Consider the following 12,821-nt stretch of genomic DNA (forward strand, 5'->3'; position numbering starts at 1 on the left):
TATATATATATATATTGCTGCATTGTTTCTACAAAGCGCAGTATAATTATCGAAAACATATCATTCAAAACCTGTCAAGAGGTCGACGAAGCATTCTTTTTGGGATGATCCTCCTTGAGTGTCAATCGCCTTTCAAAGTCCACTAGTATTCAGGAGAAAGTTATAATTTTTTTTCTTTTTTTTCTTTTGTTTTTAGATGAAAGGATGTCTTTTAACCAAAAACTATACAAGTAAAACTGTGCCAGATGTCTTATTATTTCGCTGTTCTTGTTCTGGGATGGCAGATGTTGATGTCTAAAGGCATGACAGTAGCATGTTTTTTTCTTTATGATCGCGTTAGTAGGGGCGTATTATGTTTAATAATATCTAATATTTAACATTTCGGCAAGAATGAATTTATACAAAGAGAGAAACAGGCTGTCACCGTGCTAGCAATAAAATCAAATGGGGAATACGCTTGAAAACTGCATCTGTGCATCGCATTCCTTCAACTAAGATTTTTTTTTTTTTTTTTTTTTTTTTTGCAGAAATATTAATTTTCAACACTTATAAAAGCCTATAATTAAAAGACGACAAATGTTTCTCTTCTGGCAAGCGTATTGCACATTTGCAAAGAAAGACTCGTTATTGGAAATCTATATTTTCCAGTTCCATCCATATTGGCCCTTTATAAGAAGAGGACGAAAATGAATCGTAGCTGAGTACGAGTGAAAGCAGGAGAAATGCCACATTCACGCCCAACAAATCTATTACTTTTCCTTCGTACATTCACGTTCTGTAAAAATGAAAAAAAAGGTAAATATACATGTATACATATAATCATACATACATACATCACTACATACATACATACATATATATATATATATATATATATAGTATATATATATATTATATCTATATATATATATATATATATATATATATGTGTGTGTGTGTATATATAATATATATATATATATATATATATATATATATATTATGTATATATATATATATATAGATAGATATATATATTATATATATATATATATATATATATATATATATATATATATCTATAGTATATATATATATATATATATATTATATATATATATTATAGATATATATATATATATAATAATATTATATATATATGTATATATATATAATATTTATATCGTAATATATAATATATCTAATATTATATATCTATTCTATCTATATATATATAAATATATATATATTATATATATTTATAATATATATATATATATATATATATATATTATATATAAATACAACACATACATATGATATACGTATAAATAGGGACAATGTGGAAGTATTATTCGTCACATTATTATGCAAACTATATTAACAGAAAATTTTCATTTGGAAAATTATTTTTATATAAAATATTAAACTTGCATATCGTCTTTTCAATATTTATATATCAGACATTAAATTGTTTTATTTTTTAAGACATGTATACTTCACGAAAAATAAATATATATCAACTTTCAATTATCTAACTTGGCCCCGCAATTCACAAGATTTGTTTCACCATTCTCCAACCTGGGAGAAAAATTAGTCTTGTAAAGTTTATGCATTTACTGCTGTTGTGCTCTAGTTTAAAATTCATTGGGAATCTCTCGAAAGACTCCTTAATAACTGGCAAATAGGACCTTAACCAAAATGAAATAAAGACGTATTTATCGTTCAACTAGGGCTCACCAGTGTGAAGTGGGAGTAAAGCTGCTATCGATCCATGTCTTTCATTTTGTTCTTTTAAGTTTTGGTTCACCGCCAGGGACTTTTACTGTACTTGCCAGGGGCCATGTGGACATTCTAAATGCATTCTGAAATAAATTTTAAAATACATTGTACACTAGCTAAATCCTTACAGCTAATTTCTTGGGAACCTCGTTTTTAGTTTTTAATCAAATAGAATAATTGATTTACGGATGGAGTCTTGTAATCAAAACGGTTCTTCAATAATTCACAGTAACTGAAATATGCCAGTAATTATTACAGATCATGGTAATGGGAAACACGCTGAAACCTCCAAGATAATCTTACGGCCACCATCATATTTGAAAGCAGGTGATAAAGCATTCCAGAAGTTAATTAAAATGTAAGCTTTTTTAAATAGTTTCGTTTAGGTCATCCTATTTCTTGTTTTGTTGATTCATCCTATGACCTTCTTTCAGCCCCCTTTTTTAAAAGACTATTTCCCTCAGCAAAATCACTGCTTTTTTTCCCCCTCCCGAATCCGTGTTAACGTTCTAAGTAAGGTAGCAAGGCGTGATCCGGTCTCCAGCTTACTCGTGGTGCGTGCTAATATCTAATGTCAAATAGCGTGTTGTTTCGGCAATGAAAATTAAAATAAATACGCTATTTTTATTAAAGTACTTCTTCTGTACTGTTTAACATGCACAAAATTTATTATTTCATTTTCATTCTAATAGATAAATCATAAATAGCTTATCCTAGCATTCCTGTATCTTTATTCAAGGCGAAACACCTTTTTCAGAACTTTATAGGCTTTCCCATAGGCCTTTCCTAACAGCCCCAAACAACAACAAAGTAGTTTGTAGGGTTAGTCGGGGAGTAAGTCTAGCACAATACTTTGCTGTTATTGTTGTTCTTGCTATTGTTGTTCTTGTTTAGGAGTTAGGGAAGGTATATGGAAAAGCTTAAAAAGTTATAAAAAACGGTGGTTTCTCGTTGAGTTAAGGACAAGAATTTTAAGTAGGATATTTATGATTTTATTTATTAGAATGAAAAGGTAAAAAATTAATAATGTGCATGTTACCCAGTATAGAACAGCCAATTTCAATAATATATAGCGTATTTTCGTTGGTGAAACAACTGCTCTATTTTACGTAGATTTTAGTACGCTCCTTGAGTAAGCTGGAGGTCGGATCACGTCTTTGTTTCGCCTAATCTCTAATCATTGTTGATTACATGCTTCGCATAAAACATATTTCTACCTCACTGCTGCGGAAGGCCAGACATAGGAGGCGGTTGTAGTTTCACTGTAATAGTAAGCATTCCCATTCCCATTCCCATTTGCAAATTCCACCACCCCTCGATTCTGATGTACTGGTATTGGATTTGCCTTCATGATGCTCTTCATTACCGTAATATCGGAGAACGAGCTGATTTATATTCCCGTGTTAAGCCATCACTAACGATGCAGATTAATCATGTAATCTTCCTATCGACTGGTATTAAAAAAAAAGTAATTACTCTGTTCAACTTGTTAAGCAATGATGATGATAGGTCATTCGTAGGTTTACCTCCCTTTCTATCTTTCATAAGTTGACATCTCTTGTTGCCTGTAGGTTTACAGTACAGTAAGAGAAATGGAAAGAATTTATTTGAACACATGTCAAGAACATCTTCATAAATCAGAAAGATTTAAGGTACCCAAATCACAGGAAAATAAAGTTTGCCTATATTTTGTCTTTAGGACTTCATGATTATTTCTAATGTTCACACAACTTTAGTCATAGTTTTTTGTTGTTTATTTTCAGTAATAATTAATGTCAAGAGTTTAGTAATAAAAATTTCTCCTCCTAAAGATCTTCCAGGCTGCATATATGAAAATTCCTTGCAAAAAGTGTGATAAAGTCTATTACGGACAGACCGGTAAATCTCTTTCACAACGTCTCAAACAGCACCAAAATCTGTGAGAACTGGACAAATATCGAATGCATTATTCGTACATATGAGAGATTTAGATCTTCCTATTAACTGGAGTCAAGCAGAGCCTTAATCCCATGTAATGACACAGTTAAAAGGATATCATTGACTCTTGTTTCATCAAGTCAAATAATAGAATGTTCTAATTTAAGTCTTGATTTATTTAAACTTGATGCTTTCATAATGAAAAAAGTTGTAGATAAATATAAGCAACAAAATTAATATATTCAGTTTTTACATGTTTTGGACTGTAAAGATACTATGTAATTTCGGTTAAGGTCAAATCTGTTTAGGTTTGTGACCGTGTGATATCCGATAATCCTGGATTATCTCTTTTAATTTTTACCCTTTTGACAATTAACCATCTGGTATTCTTGATCTTGTTGTGTACCAGAGACCTTTCTCTCCAATTATCTTTCATTAGCTCCTGACAATGCTTAGTAAATATATATATATATGTATATATATATATATATATATATATATATATATATATATTATATATATAGTGTATATATAATACATTCCTTTCTTTTTTTAAATTGTATCAATTTTGACTAATTGTTTTCTATCTTCGCCTAAGTACGAAAAATTTTGGCAGAGAAATATATTTTCAATCGATTCCTAAATCACTCGCGTCAATACATACCACATGACATAATTTTGTTTCGCGTTTCATTTTACTACAATAGTTTAATCGCGCTGATTCTTTGTTACGAATTATATTTCAGTGAATACTTTCTGTGTACCTGACATAAGTCCTCATGAGTTCTCGCGATGGATTGGAAGATCCTTGAGAAGAATTTCTGTTCTTTGAGCGAACCATCATTTTTCAAAATCTTCAGAGGACTTAAAAGCACTGAAGCACTGGTATAGACATTTCGATAGTGTGAATGTGTGAGTGGTTTTTTGTGGGTTGGGAGAGAGAGAGAGAGAGAGAGAGAGGACCGACGAGAGAGAGAGAAGAGAGAGAGAGAGAGAGAGATAGTCCATTCCTCTGTTCCGCAGGACTGGCATCAATCTCGTTACAAACGCTGATCGCCAGTAATGCCTCAGATATGAAGTATATTCTTTCTCTCCCCCAACGATTTATTATTGCTAATTAACGCGGAACTCTTTACGGCCGGTGAAAGGCAAACACGGGGATTCGGGGAACTGAGCGGCTCCTCCCGTGTGTTTTCTATGAAGGTTTGCTTTTGGAATCTGCTTTCGCGTCTGTTGACTCCCGGCCGAGTATTGACTCCGGTAATCCCTGGGGCCATTAGGAGTCGGTTGCTGGGCCAGGGAGGGAATGCCATCTCATCTATAAGAATTTATTGAGGAAAAAAGGGAAGGAGGGAAGGGGGGTAATCTAAATCTAAACATATTTTCACTGACAAAATAATAGCCAAATAATATCTTTAATTTTCTGACGAACAAAAAAAATCCTTAATAATATATATATATAGATACAGAGAGAGAGAGAGAGATAGTGTGATCACTTAAAATAGTGAAGATAAGTAATAAAATCTGTCATTTTCTTGCTAACAAAAGGTACATTATATATATATGAGAGAGGAGAGGGAGACGAGAGAGAGAGAGAGAGATCGAGAGAGAGAGATAGGGCTATTTAGGTTTGTTTTCTCTGTCTTTTTCTTAAGTTATCTTTCAAAACAAACTGGGACAGACAACTACTAGATTGAAAGCAACCATCTTTCCCTTATTCTTTCTTCGTTGGATGTCACTATAAGGATTAGCATCTTCAAAAACAGGCAGGATCTATGGAAAGGGGATTACTCGACAGAATGATATGCCTAAGACTGTCTTTTGTATTGCTCAAAATGTTTTCGAGAGTTCAGGTCATGAAAGACGAGGTAATCATTAGTCCTCCAAGCATTAGTTTGTAAGCGTTTAACATCAAATTATCAGATTTGATATTTGATGAAGAAAGAGAGTCTTGTAGCATCAAATAATTATTCCCTATTCTTTATTTTTACCTCTTTTCTTTTACTCATTCGTATTGAACATGGCAATATGCCCTAAATCTTCGTGATGAGCTGTAAAATTGGGACAACGGTATGCCAGCTTTATTTCCTTGTCTTTAAGGCATCGTCAAGCAAAGTCTATACAGTGGAATAAAAGATTACAAAGAACTCACGGTGTTACAAATAACAATTAAGATTATCTTCCACCAAGTGCAATTAGCAACGAGACTATATTTACACCCAGAACCATTTTCAGTTTTTTAGGGCTAGCAATGATTCACGATGTTGGTTTTTTGCCTTGTGGTCTGATCCCAGGCTGAACTCTTTGGCGAGAAGGGCTTTATATTCACGCTCCTCTTCACCTCAGTAGTGCATTAAGTACTTGGTACTTGGACAACTATGGTGTCCACAACCTGTGCTGAAAAAAAAATGGTCTGGAACTTGTATTCTTATCCCTAAGCTTCTTATCTCTAACGACTTGCAATTCCTCATTTGAATTAGTCGGTTGCGTACACGCCTGTCATTCTGGTAGCCCAAGTTCGCTCCCAGCTGCCGCCAAATGCAGAGCCAGGGGAATTTATTTCTGGTGTTTTATAAATTCGTTTCCTGATATGGCATGGTTCGGATCCCACAATAAGCTGTAGGTCCCGTTGCTAAGTAACCGACGGTGGTTCCTAACAACGTAAATAAAAATACCTCCGGGCCAGCCCTAGGAGAGTTGTTGATTAGCCCAGTGGTCTGGTTTAACTTAGATATACTTAACGTTAAACCTAAAAGACTGTTAAAGGAACGATAAGGCAACCCCTTCAGCACAAAGGGGAATGTGTGGTGATAAATACCAATCAGCAAAAACATAAACATCAATATGATTAAATGTTGCAAAAGAAGAAATTAATCTCCGAATCATTTCCACTGATTTATGTCGAGTTGGTCATGAGTGGGTGGGGTCCTTTCCCCTTCAAACTGTTTGTTTATGAAATGGAACTTGACCCATTATCATTTCCTTTGTATTTCGTTTTCGCATTATTATTATGCGAGACGGAAGGGCGGAAGATCATGACTGTCGGAAAATTGATATATAAAAAATATCAAATATTTTTCTAAAAGGAATCCTTCTATTTGCATAATGCTATCAAAGTTTACTAATCAAATTATCTTAAGTCTTTATGGGCTTCATAAAGATGGTAAATTGTTGGTTCTGCAAGATGAAAGTACATTTGCAATATTTTCTTAATTAGTATTTCAATACAATGAAAAGTTTTGTGTAAATTACGAGATGATTGTAAGGTATATTGTTGTATTTTTAACGGAAGCTTAAAGTTATTTATCGAAACATGTTTTGCGATGATTGCAAATATTGAAAAGTTATCAGCATCCACTTTTGATTTCAAGAATCGCTGGTTAAGTTTTATTGGTTAAGTTTTATTATCGATTACTCATCCAAAAATAAGGAAAAATTTTTTTTCCTTAGAATCCATTGGTTTTATCATTCTTCCAATTACTATAGATTTTTTTCTCCGCAGCAAAATATTTCTTTTTAATTGCTGTTGTAATGCGTTTTAACAATAAATATTATTTTTTTCTGACAGGTAGAATATTTTTTGTTTCATTATGAATACTCTACTTCGTTGTTATATGATTCTCTTCATTTTCCACTGACAATTCATTTTTTAAACTGGATAAAGCTCTCTGCTTTTTCTATATTTTCCAGGAGCGGCAAGTGTCCACATTGCGGTCTGCCAATTATCCTTGGGCCGGCTGTTAAATCTTTATGACCAAATATAACTCGAAGAATCATTGCCTCTCCTGCAAAAGATTCGGTCGTTACTCATGGAGAGATTGATCCTTATTCCAGCTTCCCGTCGTCAAGACTTCTATCGCGTCTTTGGCAAAAACACTGGTGGAAGGAGGGATTCTTCTGCAAAGTGTGCCACATTGTGCATATACATAGACGTAATGCATAACTGAATCACGGAGCAGCCATGGACCGTGATGAATGTCTAAACGAAGGCAATAGACACGGATGGGAAAGTGAAACGCGGATTGGTTTGGAGGGTGGATGATCAGCATACCAATTTCCAGCCCTCTAGCCTCAGTGGTTTTGAAGAGCTGAGAGCGGACGGACAGACAAAGCAGGCAAACAACTATTTTCAAAAAACCTCGTCAAAGTAAACAACAAAGCAACCGAGAAGTTTTTAGAGAAGTTACCTAGTTCTCTTACCCAGAAACAGCTGCAGTTACCTAACTTACAAAACTCAAATGTTTTCAAAGTTATCTAGATCATTCTAGAGAGTAATCAAACTAAAGTAAAGTTTGCACTTCATAAGAATTCTCCAACCATAGACAGAAAATAATTCATGGCGCATGAAAATGCAATAAAACCAACGAGACTCGACAGAAAATCTGCAATTAGATTACCTTCTCCTTTTGAAGTTCCTTATTTCAAGGTTAGATTTATGTAATAGTATAGGGCAATATAACAATCTTAGGTTTTCATTTTTCATTTCATGTTTGAATACATGAGGCTTGTGGCCATTCAAGTCAATGATGGATATATCGGAGAACACTACATATACTTAATAACACTGTAAAACCAGAATCAGTGGTAGACGTACCATTTCAACTGTACAAAATGATAGTAGGTTGTCTCATTTGGTTTTATTTCGTCATTTGCAATGAGATAACAAACAAGATAGTCTTTCCCAGCTGCTGTCTTACAACACAAACAATCTTGCATTATACAACTTTGCTCCATAATTTCTGGTCAATAGTTATTCTACATTTCCATTGGTTTATGATAATATATTTTGGAAGCGAATATCACAGCTTGCAGCAGACTTGCTACTTTCACATTCAAATGTTATTCATATGCAAGGAAAAAAATCGATTATAACCAAAGTCAACATAGTAGAAACAAAACTAATTAGGCTTTGTCGCTTTTCTTGAGCCTAAGTGTTGCTTTTATTTTTATTTTTAATTTAATTTATTGGCTTATTTATCTTCCTCTAGTTTTACGTCTGTAAAACATTTGTTAATAAATGGCTGATAGCAACTGCTAAGCAAATGATTAATGAAAAACCTGATCAAGAAAATGTCATGTTCTGGAAACGCTTTTGGTTTGAGAAATTCTTTCTCTTTTGTACAAATCTCTCTCTCTAGGTTTTGACAATGCCAGAATCATGCAACCATTTTTGGCTCGACCATCTTTCCACCACTTTTAAGCTAGAATAGCACTGGTATGAAAACAAAAGTTAGGTCTTAGAGACAGATGTAATAAGTTTTGAGATTTGTTATGTTGCGCATAACTCTGAAAAAAGACGACTTCCAGTAACTGCATTTGATATCCTTTCAAAGTTTCATGGTCGGTATGTTAGACGCTCTAAGGCATTTGATGTTTATTGTGTGTTCATGCGTACCTTAGGTATAGAACTAATGATCCCCCTTTTCCAAATCTTTCCCAGGTCACGTGATTGATCACCGTGTTGAACTGGATTATAAAAACTAAAATCATCCTCTTCTAATGGATATTTCACATAACCTTTCTCTCTTCTACGTCTCTCAATTTCACTTTAAATCTAGTCAGCAAGTTAATTATCTTACAGAAGACCAACCAAACTGTAACAAAAAACTCTGACTTTCCTCTTTTCCCCCCCTTTCCCGCGAAATTATTATTATTATTTCAATTTTTTCAGCATTTAAGTATGTTTACTCCAAATACCCACAGGATATCGTCGGAAATTAAACGAATATCAATGACTGTCGTGAAAACAGTTGAAGTTTGATTTAGGTTAGAGCAAGTAATAGTTTATGAAAGGTCATTGACCTATGAATTATTTTTTTCATAATGAATAAAATAAACCACTCAAATCATGTTTATATATTTCGAACTTTGTTCTGTTACTTTCAGTAATATTTATTGCGCATATGTTGTTCATACCATGGCTTTGTCTTCCCGTCCGCACTTTTTCTGTCTGCTCAGATCCTTAAATACCACTGAGGCTAGAGGGCTGCAAATTGGTATGTTAATCACCCACCCTACAATCATTACACACGCCAAATGCAGACCCTCTAGCCTCAGAACTTTGTATTTTATTTAAGGCTAAAGAAATTTAGCCAGTTATCGTTTCGCTGGCAACGATATAGGCCAGGCCACCACCGGCCCTTGGTTAAAGTTTGAAGGGTCGCAGCTCATACAACATTATACCGAGATCGCTTAAAGATCGATCTATTTTCGGTGGCCTCGATTATACTATGTACAGAAAACTCGATTGCGATGAAGAAACTTCTGCGCATTTTTTACTTTTTTTTTAAGTGAGAAGGAATAACAAACCGTTTCCTCACAAGCACAGGAATGAAGAAAAGACAAAGAAAGAGACGTAAAGAAGGCTTAACCATGAAGGAAGAAACAGCAGACACCTTTTTGCCTTTTGGAAAAAAAGTCACTTCCAGAAAAGGATTTGAACTTTTCGGATGAAGAAGTGGAACGAAGGTATCAATGGGCAATAAAGCAAACTTCCATAACTTACATTTTACACCATGGCAGGAGATACAGGTTTTAAGAGCCTGTATTAAAGACAAAAACTTGGGACATTAGCGGATGTCAGTATTTTAGCAAAAGCCGCTTTTTGGATCAGTCCAGCTAGTCCTCAAGTGCCTGCACTTCAAAGCTCCAGCTCTTTTAGGACAAGAGAACAAGGATAAAGCTAAAAAAAAAAACACCACGAACTTATAGGTGAAAGCACCACGAAAGCATATGCCTGTTTCACAAAAAAACACACTCAAGCTCGCCCACTGACCCAGTCAAGAAGACATGCAAACGAGCGCAATGCACATATAGTATATGTATATATCTTTAGCTTTATCCTTATTCTCTGTCCTGACAGAGCTGGAGCTTTGAAGTGCAGGTACTTGAGGACTAGCTGGAATGATTCAAAAAGCGGATTTTGCTAAAACACTGAAATCCGCTGATGCTCTGGATGTCACACTTGACGAACCTGAAAGAGCATCCAGCTGAAACCTGTAAGAAGATCACAGAATGCAAATCTTTTCCTCTCATAAAGCTGAACTGTACTAAGATTTAGTAGCATTAGTGAATCCCTATATATTGTCTAAGTTTTTGTCTCTAATACAGGCTCTTAAAACCGTATCGCCTGCCTGTTTAAGATATGGAAGTTGCTTTATTGCTAATGATACCTTCGTTCCACTTCTTCTCCGAAAAGTTCAAATTATATATATAATATATATATATATATATATATATATATATATATATATATATATATATATATATATGCATCCAAATAGAGAGATTAATAGTTAAACAGATAGACAGATGAGCACCAATACAGGAAGGCTGCACTAATAAATTACGTAGCAAAACTCTTTCCATCGCTCTTTTATCTTAGTCCAATCTATTTATTCTATTATTCGACTTTACTGAAAACGTATTTCCAAACACTCAGACCTCTTTCCAGTAGCTAAATATTATCTGGATTTTATGAAGCTTTGCAAGGAAGATCCCTTTGGAAGTTGTTGGACCCTTTTCTCGACATTTCGGTTACCAGGGGAGTAAGCCTAACAATTACTTCTTTCTTCTTGTTGTTGTTGCTGAATGGGGGCCAGGGAAAACCATATGGAAAAGCCTTTTGTCTACAAAATATGTTCCATTATGAGTTAAAGATAACAGGAATTTTAATAAAAGATATTATGATATATTTAATAGAATGAAAATGTAAAAAATGAATAAAATAAAGCACATGTTAAACACAGCAGAGGAATTATTCTTAATGAAATATAGCGTATTTATTTTAATTTTCGTTGGTGAAACAAGGCTCTATTTGACCATAGATTTTAGCACGTTTTTATTTACTTTGAATTAGGAATATGATGTCTACAACTTATGGATGAGGAACAATCTTGTACGCAAACCCATGTATGCTATAGGTCGGATCACGCCTTGTTTGAATATGTATCATGGCTCTTTGGTATTTTAGAAGATACAGAACAGATTAAGGAAATTAATTCACATATTGACTTACGTAAATGCCGAATTATACTGGAGAGACCAAACTTTACATTAATAAAGATTATAAACTTTGTTGATGATTTATTTCTAAATTTTAATTAATTAGAGCAATGTCAAGTGGGTTTATACATACTAACTCACTGGCTGAGACCGCCTGCCTAGTAAACAACATTTAAGCGCACAAACGAACGTAAGAATTCTTCAGCCAAGACAAACAGGGGATGTAGCATTCTCTGGAATCAGTCCTGTCTTTGATACAAAAGAAGGTCCACAAGTTGACTGACGACCTTTTCGTCCGGTGTTCGACAGCCGACTGCATCCGGTCAATCCGATCTTCCGGTACATCGAGGGTTCGATGACCGTATGTTATACCGACGAAGCATCTCTATTAGAGACTGTTTCCGATTTTTGCAAGGAAGACCTTTATCATGATGGGTTGTTCCTTCAAACAGCATATCTCTAATGCGACAGCTAAACAGAACTAGCTTGTTCAGAAGTGTGCACAAATGATTAAAAAAAAAAAAAAATATATATATATATATCTTAGTTCATTTAACCAGACCACTGAGCTGATTAACAGCTCTCCAAGGGCTGGCCCGAAGGATTAGATTTTTGTCTTACGTGGCTAGGAACATATTGGTTACCTAACAACGGGTCCTATAGCATATTATGGGAGCCGAACCACATCATATCGAGAAATGAACTTCTAATACCAGAAATAAATTCCTCTGGTTCCGCATTGGTAGAAGCGGGGAGCGAACACAGGATACAAGATTGATATCCAGGTACGCAACCCACTCGTCCAATGAGGAAACTGCACAAATGAATAGAAACGTCTCATTATAAGTATAAAGATATAATGACATTGCTAAGCATAAAATGTAAACATAATTACTAGCAGACTGTTTGTCCCTGCTGGAGTTAATTAATAACTGACGTTAATGAAATCATTCGCGCAAAGGTAATGGAATAAGCTGGTTAAACTTTGCAGCATTTATTAACTCTGATATCGATATTTAATGGCGGCTTTTCGTCTGTCCTCTTCAAACGTCCATTGCTCTATCTCGGTTAATGTTAACAAAATACTGTATTTATTTGTGGCAATTGCTGCGAACCGTATTTTTGCAACAATTGTCAAG

Source organism: Macrobrachium nipponense, chromosome 2 (genome assembly GCF_015104395.2).
Source record: "Macrobrachium nipponense isolate FS-2020 chromosome 2, ASM1510439v2, whole genome shotgun sequence".
NCBI classification, from domain to species: domain Eukaryota; kingdom Metazoa; phylum Arthropoda; class Malacostraca; order Decapoda; family Palaemonidae; genus Macrobrachium; species Macrobrachium nipponense.